The sequence below is a fragment of the Rhinopithecus roxellana genome, chromosome 5, assembly GCF_007565055.1.
Source record: "Rhinopithecus roxellana isolate Shanxi Qingling chromosome 5, ASM756505v1, whole genome shotgun sequence".
In the NCBI taxonomy this organism is placed as follows: domain Eukaryota; kingdom Metazoa; phylum Chordata; class Mammalia; order Primates; family Cercopithecidae; genus Rhinopithecus; species Rhinopithecus roxellana.
The window spans coordinates 618,532-635,385 of record NC_044553.1 but is presented as its reverse complement, the minus strand read 5'-3'; the positions used below and the strand labels follow the sequence as shown (position 1 = coordinate 635,385).

General features: G+C 43.2%; 1 pseudogene across 1 annotated transcript; it reads left to right on the top strand.

Annotated features, from left to right (window-relative positions):
- The first annotated feature begins 1,921 nt into the window (after positions 1-1,921).
- LOC104677437 lies at positions 1,922-2,483 on the top strand (annotated as a pseudogene). The gene is made up of 2 exons (XR_004057225.1): positions 1,922-2,021; positions 2,108-2,483. The product of XR_004057225.1 is annotated as an immunoglobulin heavy variable 1-69-like (transcript).
- Positions 2,484-16,854: the final 14,371 nt, after the last annotated feature.

Sequence of the window (16,854 nt, the reverse complement as noted above, 5' to 3'; positions counted from 1 at the left end):
TTGACAAATGGGACCTAAGTAAACTAAAGAGCCTTCTGCATAGCAAGATATACTATCAACAGAGTAAACAGGCAACCTCTAGAATGGGAAGTAAAGTATTTGCCACCTATACATCTGACAAAGGTCTAAACATTTATAATATACATGGAATTAAACAAACATACAAAAGAAAAGTGGTCAAAAGACATGAAAAGACACTTACAAAAAGACCTACATGTGACCAAATAGCATAGGAAACATGCTGAATATCACTGTCATTGGAGAAATACATACTAAAACTACAGGGAGGTACCATCTCACATCAGTCAGAATGGCTAATCTTAAAAAAAAGTAATAACAGATGCTGCTAAGGTTGCAAGAAAAAAGCGATCATTTATACACCTTTGGTGGGAATATAAATTAATTCAACCATTGTGGAAAGCAGTGTGGTGATCCTCCAATAACCTAAAACCGAAGTTTCATTTGACCCAACAACCCCGCAGCTCGACAGACACCTAAAGGAATATAAACATGTAGGTTCACTGCAGCACTATTCACAATAGCATACACACGGAATTACCTAAATGCTCATAGTGGCAGATGGATAGAGAAAAACGTGGTACATAGAACCATGGGAAAACTATGCAGCTAGCAAAAAGAATGAAGTTATGTCCTTTGTAGGAACCTTGAGGGACTGGAGGTCATTACTCTTTGCAAACTAATTTGGGAACAGAAACCAGACCACTATATGTTCTCACTTATTTGTTGGAGACGAATAATGAGAAATATTCTCTCAAGGCCTGAGTCTTGTTTACTCAAAAAATCATTCTATAATAATGTTCAACAAGTTGCCAATATGCCTTTAAATATCCTATTTTATCTGGACCATTTATATCACTCAATAAAGTCCAAGAGAACTCTATGTAAAAGTGAGATTCTATGATAATAAATATCTTAACAGTGAGAATATGAAAGATATAGATGGCTTATTAATTTAATGAGTACTAACTGTGGGATACACTATGTTCCTATGAGGAAGACATTCAGATTTCAGAGCTAAGTAATGTTTCCTACGTTGTGTATTTGACTTGGCAGTGGTGGATTTCGAGAGTGTGGCAGGTGCACAGACCAGGTGGATCAGAAATCAACATGTAAAGATGATGACCATCTATGGACATGAACTAAAAGTATGTGAAGACTTCAAGTAATTCTATTTAATGGAGTTTGAGATAAAACCCAAGCTTATTCAAAACACAAATGACTTAGTATTTATTTTGGAATTATGAGTTTATCAAGAAATTCCAATTCCTATTTCCATTTCAACTCCTGCTTCCTACTCTCAGTGGGAGGGAAAACTCAGAGCCAATCACACGTCACAGGGCAAATCTGTCAACCTAAGAGTCTTTCCACTGAAGGGTCTGGGAGCTCAGGACTCTCAGGCAGGTGCTGGGGACTCTGTCTTGGGAGTGCCCAGCAGATCTCGGAACTCTCCCTGGGGCCTGCTGGGCACTCATGTAGGATAACTAGTGGCCACTTATTCAGAGTTACCAGTGAGCTCTGACTGTTCCTAATGGAACCAGGATAGAGTCAATGTGCCTGCTCACTGTCAGAGACAGCGATGGTCCCAGAAACAATCGAGGTAATCTCTATGCCAATAAAATGTGGATTCACAGTGAGGAGCACGTCCTGGGAGTCGGGATTGTTCTTCATTAGGAAGAGTGCTGTCCACAAAAAGCTTAGAAATGGGGCAGGGGGTGCATTTCCTCAAGCAGGATTAGGGCTTGGTCTCTCAGTATCCCACTCTTGTATGGCTGATGTGGCATCTGTGTATTTTTCTCATCCTAGATCAGGCTTGAGTTGTGAAATATCCTGCCTCATGAATGTGCAAATAACCTGAGGCCCCTGAGATAAATATAGATATATTGGTGCCCTGAGAGCATCACTCAACAACCACATCCCTCCTCTAAAGAAGCCCCTGGGAGCACAGCTCATCACCATGGACTGGACCTGGAGGCTCTTCTTTGTGGTGGCAGCAGCTACAGGTAAGGGGCCTCCTAGTCCCAAAGCTGAGGAGGGGATCCTGGTTTAGTTAAAGAGGATTTTATTCACTGCTGTGTCCTCTCCACAGGTGCCCAGTCCCAGGTGCAGCTGGTGCAGTCCGGGGCTGAGGTGAAGAAGCCTGGGGCCTCAGTGAAGGTCTCCTGCAAGACTTCCGGATACACCTTCAGCAGCTATGCTATCAGCTGGGTGCGGACAGGACCCCTGGACAAGGGCTTGAGTGGATGGGATGGATCAACCCTATTGTTGGTATAACAAACTATGCACAGAAGTTCCAGGGCAGAGTCACGATTACCGCGGACACGTCCACGAGCACAGCCTACATGGAGCTGAGCAGCCTGAGATCTGAGGACACGGCCGTGTATTACTGTGCGAGAGGCAGTGTGAAAACTCACATCCTGAGAGTGTCAGAAACCCTGAGGGAGAAGGCAGCTGTGCGGGGCTGAGGAGATGACACGGGTTTATTAGGTTTAAGGCTGTTTACAAAATGGATTATATATTGGAGAAAAAAAGAACAATAGAAACACGTACATACTCTAATTTTAAGACAAATATTCCATTCAAGAGTCGTCATATAAGCCAGATTCACAGAGTGGAAAGGCCACACTCAATAATGGTGATACCAACATTCTGTGAAGGTGCTACTGTGAACAAGTTTTCCAGCGGGATGAACACATGATTTGGAGCAAGGTTATTTGATCACATGGTGAGACTAAGAATGATTCCTAAAAAGTGGCAAAAATGTCTTTCAAATGTTTCTGTCCCTCCTTGTCATGAAGTTTATTTTAGAGCAATTTTAGGATGACAAAGAAATTGAACAGAAGATGTGAGAATTCCCACTAATCCCTGCCCTACACAGGCACAGCCTCCTCCACCACGACCATCCTTCACCACAGGCACGAATCTGTTACAATGGATCAATCTCCAAGGACACTTGGTTCCTTCTTTTTCTGGTGATGCCCTAATATAACAATCCTAAAGTATTTCAGAGCACCACAGTTTTTTTTCAGTGCTTTCTAGAACTCATATTAGTCAGAGAAAAAGTGGGTGAGGCTATTACTATTTGAACTCTTTCTTCCAAAATCCACAAAATATATATTAATTTACAGATTATCTGACTTCTGGTTTACAACGCTCCTTCCCAGAGAGTAAGATTTTTAAGATTTTAGAGGCAGGTTCATGTCTCTAAAAGACCTGAAAATTCTGGTGAATCCTATAATGAACATCCTTTCATGAGAATAAGAGACCCTGGCAATGAGAGACTCCATGTGTAATGCCCTGGAGTTGGATTAGATACACTGCAAGCTCTTGGGTTGTGTGTCTGAATAAGATGGTTCTTTAGGTCACAGAAATCTCTGTGAGCTGTAGGTCCCATGAAACAGTGTGTATGAATACTGGCCTATTTTTCAATTAGGAAAAATTATCTGTGTTGGAGTAGGCTTCCAATTTTGTAGATATTTTCATTGCTTCTTGAGTTGTAAGACATGAACCAGAAAATTGACTGGCGTTTTTCTGGAGTTTCATGGCTGGAGTTCACAAGATCTCAGGAAACCACTTCTCTGTTGCTTTAGTTTGAAAGACTAACGTCCTAGGAAAAGAAGCCTCTGTCTAACCATGATGAGCACATTTCTTCTGCATACCATGAAGTTTGAGACCCCATTGTCAAGAATCATGAAAACTTTACACTCCAGTTTACTGAAAATCCTGACTCTTGAATTTAATATTGATTGGCATTGACAAAAATGTTTCATTCTTGGATGTTTCCTCAGTTTCTGGCCCAACATATCAGTGGACTAAGAATCCTCCATTAGCTGCCTGTCTGTAGCACTGAGTTGATTGACAATCTTCAGAGTCATCCATGAAGAAGAGTCCTGAGGTTCATCGTATTCTTGTAGACACTCAGGTGAACCAAAGGAATTAACTGAATTGAGGGCTGCCAGCCATTTCCATGTCACTAGGAATAATTACCATCTAAGTGTAAAGGTCTACATCACTCAGAATACCCCGCATGACAGGCTGATTCAAAAAAATCCAACCCCACAGAGGCTCCACAGCAACCCTTACAGTTCTTTCAAGGAAGAAATAATCTCCAAGTTAGGTGAGTCATTATAGGTGTTCTGAGCTACGGTAAACATTGGATTAGGACCAGATTTGTCTGAGTTTAATGTGATTATTATACTCAGCTGCTGGTCCCATATGGCCTGAATATGGATAATTTAAATGAGCCTGGCTGTGTGATTTGTTATATGAAAATCTGAACTAAGGCCAGGCGCGGTGGCTCAAGCCTGTAATCCCAGCGCTTTGGGAGGCCGAGACGGGCGGATCACGAGGTCAGGAGATCGAGGCCATCCTGGCTAACACGGTGAAACCCCGTCTCTACTAAAAATACAAAAAACTAGCCGGGCGAGGTGGCGGCACCTGTAGTCCCAGCTACTCGGGAGGCTGAGGCAGGAGAATGGCGTGAACCCGGGAGGCGGAGCTTGCAGTGAGCTGAGATCCGGCCACTGCACTCCAGTCTGGGTGACAGAGCGAGACTCCGTCTCAAAAAAAAAAAAAAAAAGAAAAAGAAAATCTGAACTAAATAAACGTAAAGAGCATGTCTGGACTACCATGAGGGTGAGAGATCCTGGGGGCCCCACCACCCCCATACTCTCATCGCCCTTTCCTCCAGGAACCTCCAGGTTCTCGGTGAGAATCCACCTAGATGCCTGCATGGCTGTATTACCAGGAGATCAAATCTCTGATAAAACACTGAGACCTTCTTCAGGCAGACAGCCCCTTTTTATATCCTTATGTATGTGAGGAAAGATAATTCATCCCCATTACAAGCCCATACCTACACCCTTACTTTATCATGAAAATGGCTACAATTAGCCAAAAGGGGCACATTTACAAAAATTTTCCTGTGATGTTCCATCGAGAAAAGAGCAAAAATCAGCTTCACACCTGGAGACTTCCAGTATCGGGCACAGTCCAGAAAAAGAAGATCACCAGAGTATTAAGATTCATCTGTAAGAACATGTAATGCTTCCGTGTTCCACACATTACGTCTCACCAGTTTAGTCAATATGGATTAAACATGAGAGTGTGGCAATGCACAAACTCTATCTGAGGAGGAAAATAGGATAAAAAATATTCAGCAAAATAGAGCAATTTGAAGCCTCTGACAACAGCAACTTCAGCACCAAGGAAATGATTTCACCCTCATTGCCTCAAATTTACTTTTCATGGCATGTCTGCAGGGTTTCAAAGTGAGACCAGCTGAATTCAATTGCATGCACTTCCCAGGTGTCTACTTGTATTCTGTTTTCTTCTGTTTGCAAAAAGTAGACACATATTCAGCCTTAGTGCCAGTGTAGGGAGTGCTTTCCTTGACATGGATACCAGAAAAGAAAGGAAAAAAATGGGCCGATTAATGTTAAAATTAGCCACAGTGTGTGTGTGTGTGTGTGTGTGTGTGTGTGTGTGTGTGTGATTTGAATACTAGAGTTGAATTGGGCTTCTGTCCACGTGCAACTGCACCTGCAGGTATTCTCAGGTGCAATAATCAACTGCAGGACCCTAAAGAAAATAAGAATCCCCCGCCAAATCCCTGAAGAGTTTTGGGGTTCACCATATGTCAAACGATTCTGTGCCTCTGGAGCTCCAGGAAAGGGCTCCCCAGTGATGCAGGAGATCTTTTCTTCGGGTCCCCTGTAGAGTTCTGGGTTTCCTAAGGCCAATTCAGTATTTCAAAAGATGGTGTGAGAAGCACGTTGTGTCACTAAAGGAGAATTCTGAGCCAGGGCACAGCCACTTTATACCGGGCTAGAGACACTAGTAGGAATATACTCTGTAAGCTCAGACAGAAACGCTCCTGCTGGGTAGGGGCTGGGCTGCAGGGAGCACTCAGGATAAACCCAGCACAGGCTCCCACCCCAGAGTAGGTGCACAGCAGGCTGGGGAGGGGTTCCTCTCAGGGCCCCGGAATACCTTTAAAAATAGCTAATATAAGTATTTCACCAGGACTTCTAATGTTTGTATAAATATTCCATTCAATTGTGAGCATTTATCAAACTGGATGTTGTAATGAGAACCACTTTCACAATGGGGAATTCAAACTCTGCTAGTTATCATAATAGTAAGCAGCTGGAGGTCAGGAGGCGATCCTTTCTTTTAAATCAGTGCAATTTTTGGACAAACACACTCATTCCCAAAATAACGCATTCACATATTAAGGTCTAGAAATGGTTCAAGTTGCCCCTGATTCATTCAAATGTGGACTCAAAGTGAGGTGCGTGTCCCGGGGGAGCTTGTTCTCCAGTGGGGGAGGCTCTGTCAACACAGAGTTCAGTGATGTGTAGGGGACACATGGCGTCTAACAGGATTACGGCTTGAACCCTCAGCTTCTACAACTGTGTCATCCACGTGTCATGTATTTGCTCTTTCTCATACTGGGTCAGGAATTGGGCTATTAAATAGCATCCTTCAAGAATATGCAAATCACTGAGGTTAATACAGATAATTCTGTGCCCTGAGAGCATCACCCAACAACCACACCCCTCCTCGTGACCACACCCCACCAACAGCACAGCTCTTCACCATGGACAGGACCTACAGGATCCTCTTCTTGGTGGCAGCAGCAGCAAAAGTTAAGGGGCTCCCCAGTCCCAGGGCTGACAGAGAAACCAGGCCCGTCAAGTGAGACTTCACACAATCCTGTTTCCTCTCCACCGGTGCCCACTCCCAGGTGCAACTGGTGCAGTTTGGGCCTGAGGTGAAGCAGCCTGTGGTCTCAGTGAAGGTCTTCTGCAAGGCTTCTGGTTACAGCTTTACCACCTATGGTATGAATCGGGTGAGATAGGTCCCTGGAGAAGGGCTTGAGTGGATGGGATGGATGAACACCAACACTGGCAACCCAACCTATGCCCAGGGCTAAACAGGATGGTTTGTCTTCTCCATGGACACCTCTGTCAGCACAGCGCATCTGCAGATCAGCAGCATAAAGGCTGAGGACACAGCCATGCAATACTCTATGAGAGACACAGTGTGGACACCCACATCCTGAGAGAGTCAGAAGCCCTGAGGGAAGAGGTAGCTGTGCTGAGCTGAGGCAGTGGTGCAGCAGTTTCTTTATCTTCCATGTGATCTCATTTTGCATCAACTTCCACTGTTATATTAGCCATGAATGTGGGATAGACGGGTGCTCCTAAGAGATCCCTAACTTGTCCTTTTTGATGGGTTTTCCAGAAGACGTGAGGAGCCACTTTGTTTGCAAAGCATCCCAAAGCCATGCCCTGCTCCACACACGAGTGCCCATTTCCTGGTCTTTGGTTAACTGTAAAACGCTCATCAGTGCACCTGGGCTAATTTCACATCAGGTAGAGGAATGAGTTCTAAAGGAAAGCTAAAGCTGTAATAGCAATTCCTGCTCAATAACCTTCAGCTTCATTGCTTTTGTGTGACCCATCAATTAATTACGTTACATCAAGGTTCTCAATGGGAGTGTCTAATAAATATTAGGGATGTACAGAAGTTCCCTAATTAAAATGAAACAATTGTGAACACAACCTCAGTATTCAACCATGTCTCCACACTTCACACCCTTCACCACAAAGGTATTTTCATCTCTCCTGGAAGTTGGTTTCATTTTGAAATTAGTGATTGTTTTTCATTTTAATATCTCAAGATTATCGTATGTGACTATTTTATCAGAAAGTGAGTGATGGGAACTTGAACTAAACAACTGAAAACAAATTCACAACTAATTAACAAGATGACAGAATGTGATTGGCTCCAGGCTTTGATAATCCAGCGGTTTATGCACTCAGACTTTAAATTTACACATCTTCCTGTTACCTTCATGACACAGTCAACTCTCATTATGAAAGAAATGGTGACTTCATTCCCAAGGGTCACGCACAGTTACAAAAATAGACTGGCTAAAGTGAGGAGTTGATTGTTTAAATTCCCGTTTCAAGAAGTAGAATCAACTACTTTTCTGAGTGGCTCACAATGACTGCAGCTCACTCACAGAGCTCAGACAGAAACCTCCCTTCAGGGTGGGAGCTGGGCTGCAGGGGGCACTCGGTAGCCATAAAGGTGAAAATGAGCTGTCAGATGGAACTTCCCCATCACCTCAACATGGAATTTATTGTTTCATTTCATTAACACTCTTTACATAATGGTTCCTATTTTTTGGTCTGTTTATTACTTGCATTTTTCAAATGAATCTCACTCGAATCTTTACTCTTTTGCATTTTGTCTCCAGGACAAGGTTGGGAAGTGTTACCTCCAGCATCATAACATGATCTAGTGACCTGACACATTTGTGGCAAAGAATACCTACCGATTCAGAAGCTCTTTGGTTTTCTTTCCATGAAATACAATTATTTCTTCTGTTCTGTGTATGAGCATATCCTAGCAACCCTGTACACACCCACATAGATGTCTACAAGCCTATGAATTATTCTCTGTAAATAAAAATTTATCTCAATTTCCCTCAATGTTCATAATTCTTCTGAAGGTGAGGAAGGTCTTTCTGGATCTTTTTAAACAAAATGTCCACAGACCACCTGGTAGGTAAGGAGCTCACCTGGCTCTGGATGTTGGCTCTGTGTCTTTTCCTCTGTTGTCCCACAGGTCAGCTCACTTGTTCAGTCCTAACAAGAGAGCCCAGATTTGTCCTGATGTTGAAACACACCCAACTTCTGATGACTCTCCTGTTATCCACATTCATGGAGATAGATTATTTATTATATAATTCACCAAACTAATGTCAAATGCCCAAGTTGCAATACCGCAAACTCTAAGGTATGTTCATGCAATTCAATGAAGGAGAAAGTCTTTCAGACACAGGTGCACCTGACACGATAAATATGTCGGTGAGTACTCTGGGCTTGAGTGTCATTGTCCAGCCATGTTTCAGAAGTGTGACCTGTCAGGGAAGAACCAGAGTTCCTTGTGCTCTCAGAGGGGAGGGCTCACAGATGTCCTCTCTTGTTCCCAGGAAAGGCAATTGCACTAATCTTTATGATGAGATTTTGCTCCTGTGCTGACCTATAATAGTTTTTGACTGAAATTGTCACTGTGATCCTCAATCTGCATCTATTCACACAGAAGTGTATAAAGGTCAGGCCACATTCTCAGCATCACACGTTGACATGGTTGGAGATACGTCCCACTACCTTCTCCTGAGATTGCAGACAGAATCCCAAACTTCAAATGGTCACAAAATGGAGGGTCTCAGATTTTTTTTTTTATGACTCACTCTCTGGGACAGATATATTCCCTCTAATCATGATGGATATTCTGAATTACAATAAACATTGCATGGATGTACGTTTATATAAATTCACTGTGATGAATATATTTAGCTGCTGCCCTAATGTTTTGAATGGAGATTTGACAATTTAGATAACCTGGATGTTTGGTTGGTTTCATATAAATCTTCACGGGTAGAACAGCATTGAACCTATTCCAAAATCTGTCCTTGATCCATGATAACACTCATCTCCCAGACCAACTCCTTCAGCACATCTCCCTACCTGGAAGAAGAGGACTCTGGGCTTGGTGAGGGGAGGCCCCAGGAAGAGACCTGAGTTCTCAGAGGGCACAGCCAGCGTCCTCCTCCCAGGGTGAGCCCAAAAGACCGGGGCTTCCCTCATCCCTTTTCACTGCTCCATACAAAGGCACCACCCACATGCAAATCCTCACTTAGGCACCCACAGGAAACCACCACACATTTCCTTAAATTCAGGGTCCTGTTCACACAGGAAATATTCTCTGAGAGTCATGGACATCCTGTGCAAGAACATGAAGTACCTGTGGTTCTTCCTCCTCCTGGTGGCAGCTCCCAGATGTGAGTGTCTCGGGGATGCAGATATGACGATATGGGAGGCTGTCTCTGATCCCAGGGCTCACTGTGGGTCTCTCTGTTCACAGGGGTCCTGTCCCAGGTGCAGCTGCAGGAGTCGGGCCCAGGAGTGGTGAAGCCTTCGGAGACCCTGTCCCTCACCTGCGCTGTCTCTGGTTACTCCATCAGCGGTGGTTATCGCTGGAGCTGGATCCGTCAGCCCCCAGGGAAGGGACTGGAGTGGATTGGGTATATCTATGGTAGTGGTGGGAGCACAAACTACAACCCGTCCCTCAAGAGTCGAGTCACCATTTCAATAGACACGTCCAAGAACCAGTTCTCCCTGAAGCTGAGCTCTGTGACCGCCGCGGACACGGCCGTGTATTACTGTGCGAGAGACACAGTGAGGGGAGGTGAGTGTGAGCCCAGACACAAACCTCCCTGCAGGGCGGCGGAGGGGGCGGGCGCAGGTGCCGCTCAGGACCAGCAGGGGGCGCGCGGGGACCACAGAGCCCGAGGCCGGGTCAGGAGCAGGTGCAGGGAGGGCGGGGCTTCCTCATCTGCTCAGTGCTCTCCCTCCTCACCAGCACCTCAGCTGTCCCCAGGGCTGATATCTGTGGTTCTGCTTCCTCACATTCTTCTGCCAGAAAAGAAAGGAGGAAGGCACATTTTCCTCTTACAACTGAACTTTCACCGATTACTAGGAACTTTCCTACAAGTTCCTGCATGGCCCATTATTCCTTAGTGATTAAAAAAACATATATTCTAATGCTTCTCACCATCTCTTGGTTTGTGTCATCAATCGAATTGTGCCCTCTTTGAAATTCATATGCTGAAACCTTAAATTCAATGGATCTATATAGGAATTTTAATGATACAATTAAGGTTAAATGTGGTCAGAAGTGTGAGAACTAATGCAATAGACGTGCTGTCTTTATAAGAAGAGGAAGAGACACCAGAGACCTCTCACTTTTCACGTGCACGCAGAGAAGAGGCCATGTGGAGACGCAGTGTATTAGAAGGTGCCCCAGTGCATGCCAGGAAGAAGCCACACCAAGAACCAAACCTGCCAGCACCTTGATCTTCAACATTCAGACTTCAGAATTGTAAGAAAATCAATATTTGTTGTTTAAGCCACCCACTCCGTGTTGTCTTCTTATGAAGACCCAGACAGACTAATACCACATAACTCATAACTCTGTTAACGCTGTGCCCGGGATGGAGAATCAGCCCCCTGAGGCTGGGCACATCGCTCAGATTTCCACATAAAGTAGGCAAAAAATTGTAGCTGTGGTATAAAATCTTGTCATGTCCCTGTTGACCAATTTCTGGGCAAAGTGTTTTAATAAAGCCGCTGAGGCTTTGTCACAAAAGTTGTCTTTTATCTTTTCTGAAGACCTAACTAATGAACAATGGGCACGAGCTGGATGGAGACGGACCACTGACCATCTTCTGCTGTCTCCTTAGCATGCCACAGAAAACCACACCAACATTACTCTATGTCTTCAACTCTCTAAATTTGCACTGAATCTATTGCTAAATGAGGAGCTACATGAGGTCTGGGTTTTGTTCCCTTCTTCCCAGTCTTCCTCAATTACCAAGGGCAGAAGAGACTTACAATGAAATTTGGCTGTCAATGCCCCCAACACCACATCACTTTTTAAGGTCCAGGAACTTTATTTGGGGGGTAGTGAAATACACTTTTAAATGGAAAGCCCTAAAGCACATACAACAGCTGAAGGAATGGCCACTGTGCACCTGAAGGCTGATGAGGCAGATGGTAGGGTACCTTCCTCCAGGATGATCCTGGGTGTGTGATGGCTGGACGCCTCATGCATATGGAATTAAGGACTGGACTGAATTAGAAACAATGGCCACATCCCATAGGAAAACAAGAAAAGAACAGGTGGGCATCGGTGAAGACAGGTAATTAAATTTGTTGAGTTTAAGATGAAATTTTTTCCGAAGTTTTTAATGTTCTTAGCTAAATATGAATCTTTTCTACAAACTGAGAATTAAAAGGAGAATGGAGTTAGAAGATGAGAGAGAAAAAAAGTCCTCAGAGAGCAGAAAGAAAATTCACACAAAACTGTCGCATGGCAGAGGCCAGAATGGAGCTGATGCAGCAATGTCATTATTCTGCAGCCCTAGTTGAAACACTTTGGTGTTTCAGGCAGGCCCAGTGTTGAAGAATTCCTTTAGTTCTTGCTTCTCTAGGAAAGGTCTTACCTATCCTTTATTTTACAAAAAGATTTACATGGTAAAGTTTCTTGGTTGGCAGAGTTTTGTTTGTTTTTCAGTTTTTTCCCCCCAGCAATTTGAATACAGTCATGGGCCACCTAACAATGATTCAGTCAGCAATAGACCACATATATGTTTGTGGCCACATAACATTGTAATACCATATTTTCACTAAGGATGTTCCATATTTAGATGTGTTTAGATAGAGAGATACTTACCACGGCATTTCAGTTCCCTGCAGTGTTTGGTGCAGTAACATGCTATACAGGTTACTTGTCTGGAAACATTGTGCTATTCCACATAGTCTATGTGTACTAGGATATTCCTTGTAGGTTTGTGTAAGTTCTCCCTATGATACTTGCACAATGATGACATTGACTAGAAATACATTTCTCAGAAATAATCTCTATCAATGAACTATTCATTATCAAATATAATTCCTCTCCATTCGGAACTGAAAATCTTCTCCTGAGAAATCTGCTAAATCTGCTCTTTTACAATCTGTTTTCAAAAACCTTTCCTTTAGCAATGTGGTTTCAAACTATCTCTGATTTTTCTCATTTGGTTTACCTTATTGAAAATGTATAGAGCTTCATGGATGTGGATGAATATTTGCTTCTCCAGATTTAGAAAATTTCCATGCTATTCCTTCTTTAAAAACCTTTCTGCCTCTCTTGCTCTGTCTCTCTTGCTCTGTCTCTCTTTCTCTGTCTCTCTCTCTCTGTCTCTCTCTCACCCTCTTCCTTCACTACCCCTTTTGTCTTATCTTTGCATAACTCCTCAATGCATGATTTCATTTTCACTGTGCTTCCTGACTCATAAGTCTTTAACTCTTTTTTATTTCTTTCATTTAAGTTTTTCTTCTCTGTCTCTACTATTTCAAATGATCTTTCTTTGAGTTTACTGTTTCTTTTATAACTTGATCTAGTCTGGTCTAAAATCCTCTTAAAAATTTTGTCTGACTTCTTGTATTCTTCAGCATCAGTATTTTTGTTTAGTCATCTTTTAAATGTTTTATCTCTATTAAAATTCTCACATTGTTCTTGCATGATGCCACTAGCTCATTGAACATGTTTCTAACATTTACTTTACATTTTCTTCCAGGTAATCCATATGCTTCGTTTTCATTGATACCAGTTTCTAGATCTTTATGTTGTTCTTCTGTTTGGACCATGTTCCCCTCCTCCTTCATTGTCCTTGACTGTCTTTGCTGCTACCTGTTCATTATAACAAAAGCCACCATACACTCTTCAAAGACGAGGCTTGTAGAGATCATCCTCACCAATCAGTCCAGGCAGTAATTTGGGTCTCTCAAAACTTCCTGGTATTCAAATTTCTGTCTCTGTTCTTAATGGTCCCTGGGTTTTAGAGGATGATGGATTCTGCCAGAAATCACAGGTAGGAGAGGTAGAAACTATTTACTCAAGCAGCCCCTTGAAAATTTGGACCACTGGACAAAGTTTTGTTATTGATATATGATTCATCAAAATAATGTTAGTTCAAGCTTCTCTCAACCAGTCACCTAACACTGAAATTGTATCATTTGTTATTTGAATCTGGGGTTTATTCTTTGAGTATTTAGGTAAAATTGCAAACTAGTTTAAATCTGCCTATTTGGCAAACTGATCTGTTGCTGAATTTCCATTTTCTGCATTATCTCTGTGCATTTAAATCTAAATCTGTATTAGACATGCATCTAGAATGTGGAAAAGTGTCTTAAAGTTCTTTATTTTATTTAATTTAATGGGGTTTCCAGAAGATGTGAAAATCTCCTGTGTTTATCAAGCACCTGACTATTGGTCAATAGTTTTCTCTTTAATTTTTCTCTCTCCTCTCACATTATCTATAATAAGCAAGGAGAAATGAAGACACACCATCGACAATTTGCTTAGACATCCCACCACCTAAAATTCTGTCACTTACTAATTCTAACTTCATCCAATGTAACATCACTAAGACATAAATTCTATAACAAGGTACACATACTTTCCAGTTCTAATACCACGTTTGTGACAGAAACAATGCAGGTGTGCTCTCTGCAAGGTGGTCATCTGAGGTCTGAGATGAGGGGTCACACAGGTATTTTTATGATATTTAAGGGATCGGGCAACAACAGTGATAACAATCCTGATCATCACTGGCTCTTACCGGAAAGTAAATAGTCCAGGGACGCTGAAACCACAAAAGGGATTAACTGCCAAAAATGAGCTTTTCCCCCGGTGACGCTTGATCAAGGTCACAGCCCAGAAGAGGATGCCGATCGCGTCTCTAGGTTTCCATGGTCAGAACAGGGAGTGCTTACCCACACTGCCCAATCCATTTTCACCAGGATGATGGCTCTGGATTAAAGACGCAAGTGTGGCAATGCACAGACTCTATCTGAGGAGAACGTAGGGAAACTAATGGAAAATGGCAGAGAATGAGACAAGACAGTAGAGGAATCCAAAGCCTCTGATATCACCATTTTTAAGACCACGGTCTTGAAAGCTCCCTAATTGACCTCAGCTTCTGTTATCATGAAGCCTTTGCTGGATTCCTAGCTGAGAAAAAGAAAAGAACAACCTGCTTGCACTTCCCAAGTCTCCCCTTGTATCCTGTTTGCTTTAGATCTCTAGGGTAAAAAGTCAGATACATGGGCCTAGTGTCACTGTAGGTGGCACTTCCTATAAGCTACAAAATAAGAAGAAGGGAAAATGTGTGTTATTGGAATAGTGGACACGGAGTGGGGTGTCATCTGAATGTATCTGGACCTGCTGGTATTCTCAGGTGCAACATTCAACTGCAGGAGCCCATTGAAGAGACACATCCCCAAACTCCTGTAAGTTTCTGTATTCATTTTGGATCCACTAACGCAGTGAATCCAGAGCTTCAGAGAAGGAGCTTCCTCTTTCATCATATAATCCTTGCTTTGGTTCACCCTGCAGAGTTCAACAGATTTAGTAAGGCTAATCAATTGTTTCAAGAAATGGTGTCAGCAGTATATGGTGTCACTGAGAGAGTATTCTAAACCAGACCAAAGCCATTTCATGTTGGGCTAGAGAAGCTGGGGGTAAATGTTTGTGAGTCCCAAGAGGAACTTCCTTGCAAGGCAAGGGCTGGTCGGGAGAGTCACTCAGGAGCCACACAACACAGGTTCCAGCCCTGGAGCAGGTGCACAGGAGGCTGCTGAGAAGGTTTCCTCTGAAGGACTGAGTCTTCCTTTGTCAGAAAAAAAAGCTAAAATATGAGTTCAACAAGTTGCTGATATCCGAGCCATTCGTACAATTTAAGGCATTGAGAACTATTTTTAAAGTAGGCTTCTGGGATTATTAATGTCTTAATAGTGAGAATATGAAGACTAGGGATGGTTTTACTAATTCAATGGATACAGAATTGTGGTAGCCACTATATTTCTATGAATAAGAAATTCAGATTTCAGTGTTAAGTAATGTTGCCTACACTGTGTGAGTGACAGGGCAGTGGTGGATCTTGGAGTGTGGCAGGGGCACTTACCAAGTGAGTCAGAAATCAATATGTAAAAATGAGGATCTATGGATATGAACTGAAAGTATGTAAATACTTCATAAAATACTAACAAATGGAGTTCAAAATTAACCCAAAATTATTACAAACACAAATTCCTTGACAATTATATTGGGAGCAGTGAGTTCATAAAGAATTCCAAACTACTGTTTCAATTTCTGATTCCTATTGTTCCTGAGATGAGAAAATCAGCTCTAATTGCAAATCACAGGTTAAATCTCTAAACCAAGAGTGCTTCCATTGAAGATGCTGGGGAATCAGACACAGGGCAGGTCCTAGAGACACTGGATCAGGAGTACCCAGCGGATCTCAGAGGGACCCGCTGGACACTCATATAGGAGATCAGCAGTCACTGTCTCAGATCGCCAGTGAGCTGTGCCGGTGCCTGACAGGTCCAGAATAGGGCCAAGGCCTCTTCTCAGTGTCATGGAGAGGGATGGTTCCAGAAATCTCCCAGGCAGTCTCTTCACGTATAAAATGAAAGTTCACAATGAGGAGCATGCTCTGAGGGGGTTTATTCTTCAGTGAAAGGACCTCTGTCCACAAACATTCATAAATGGAGCAGGACATGCATTTCATCAAACAGGATTAGGGCTCAGGCCATCTGCATCTCACTCTCAAAAGGCTAATGTGTCATTTACCTTCCCTTTCTTATCATGGATCAGGCTTTGAGCTACGAAATGTTCTGCCTCATGAATATGCAAATAAGCTGAGATCCACTGAAGTAAATAACCTGACATCCACTGGATGTCTGTGCCCTGAGAGCATCATCCAACAACCAATCCCTCCTCTAGAGAATCCCCTGAGAGCTCAGCTTCTCACCATGGACTGCGCCGGGAGGATCGTTTTTTTGGTGGCAGCAACTACAGGTAAAGGAATACCTATTCCCTGGGATGAGAGGGGAACTCTTCTCAGTCAAAAAGAATTTTATCCGCTCTTCTGTGTCCTCTCCACAGGTGCCCACTCCCAGGTGCAGCTGGTGCAGTCTGGGGGCTGAGGTAAGGAAGCCTGGGCCTCAGTGAAGGTCTCCTGTAATTTTTCTGGGTTCATCATCACGAGCTACAGTATACACTGGGCACGACAGGCCCCTGGACAAGGGCTTAAGTGGATGGGATGGAACAACCCTAGCAATGGTAACAGAGTCTACACACAGAAGTTTAAGGGCAGACTCACTATGACCAGGGACACGTCCAGGAGCACAGACTACACGGAGCTGAGGA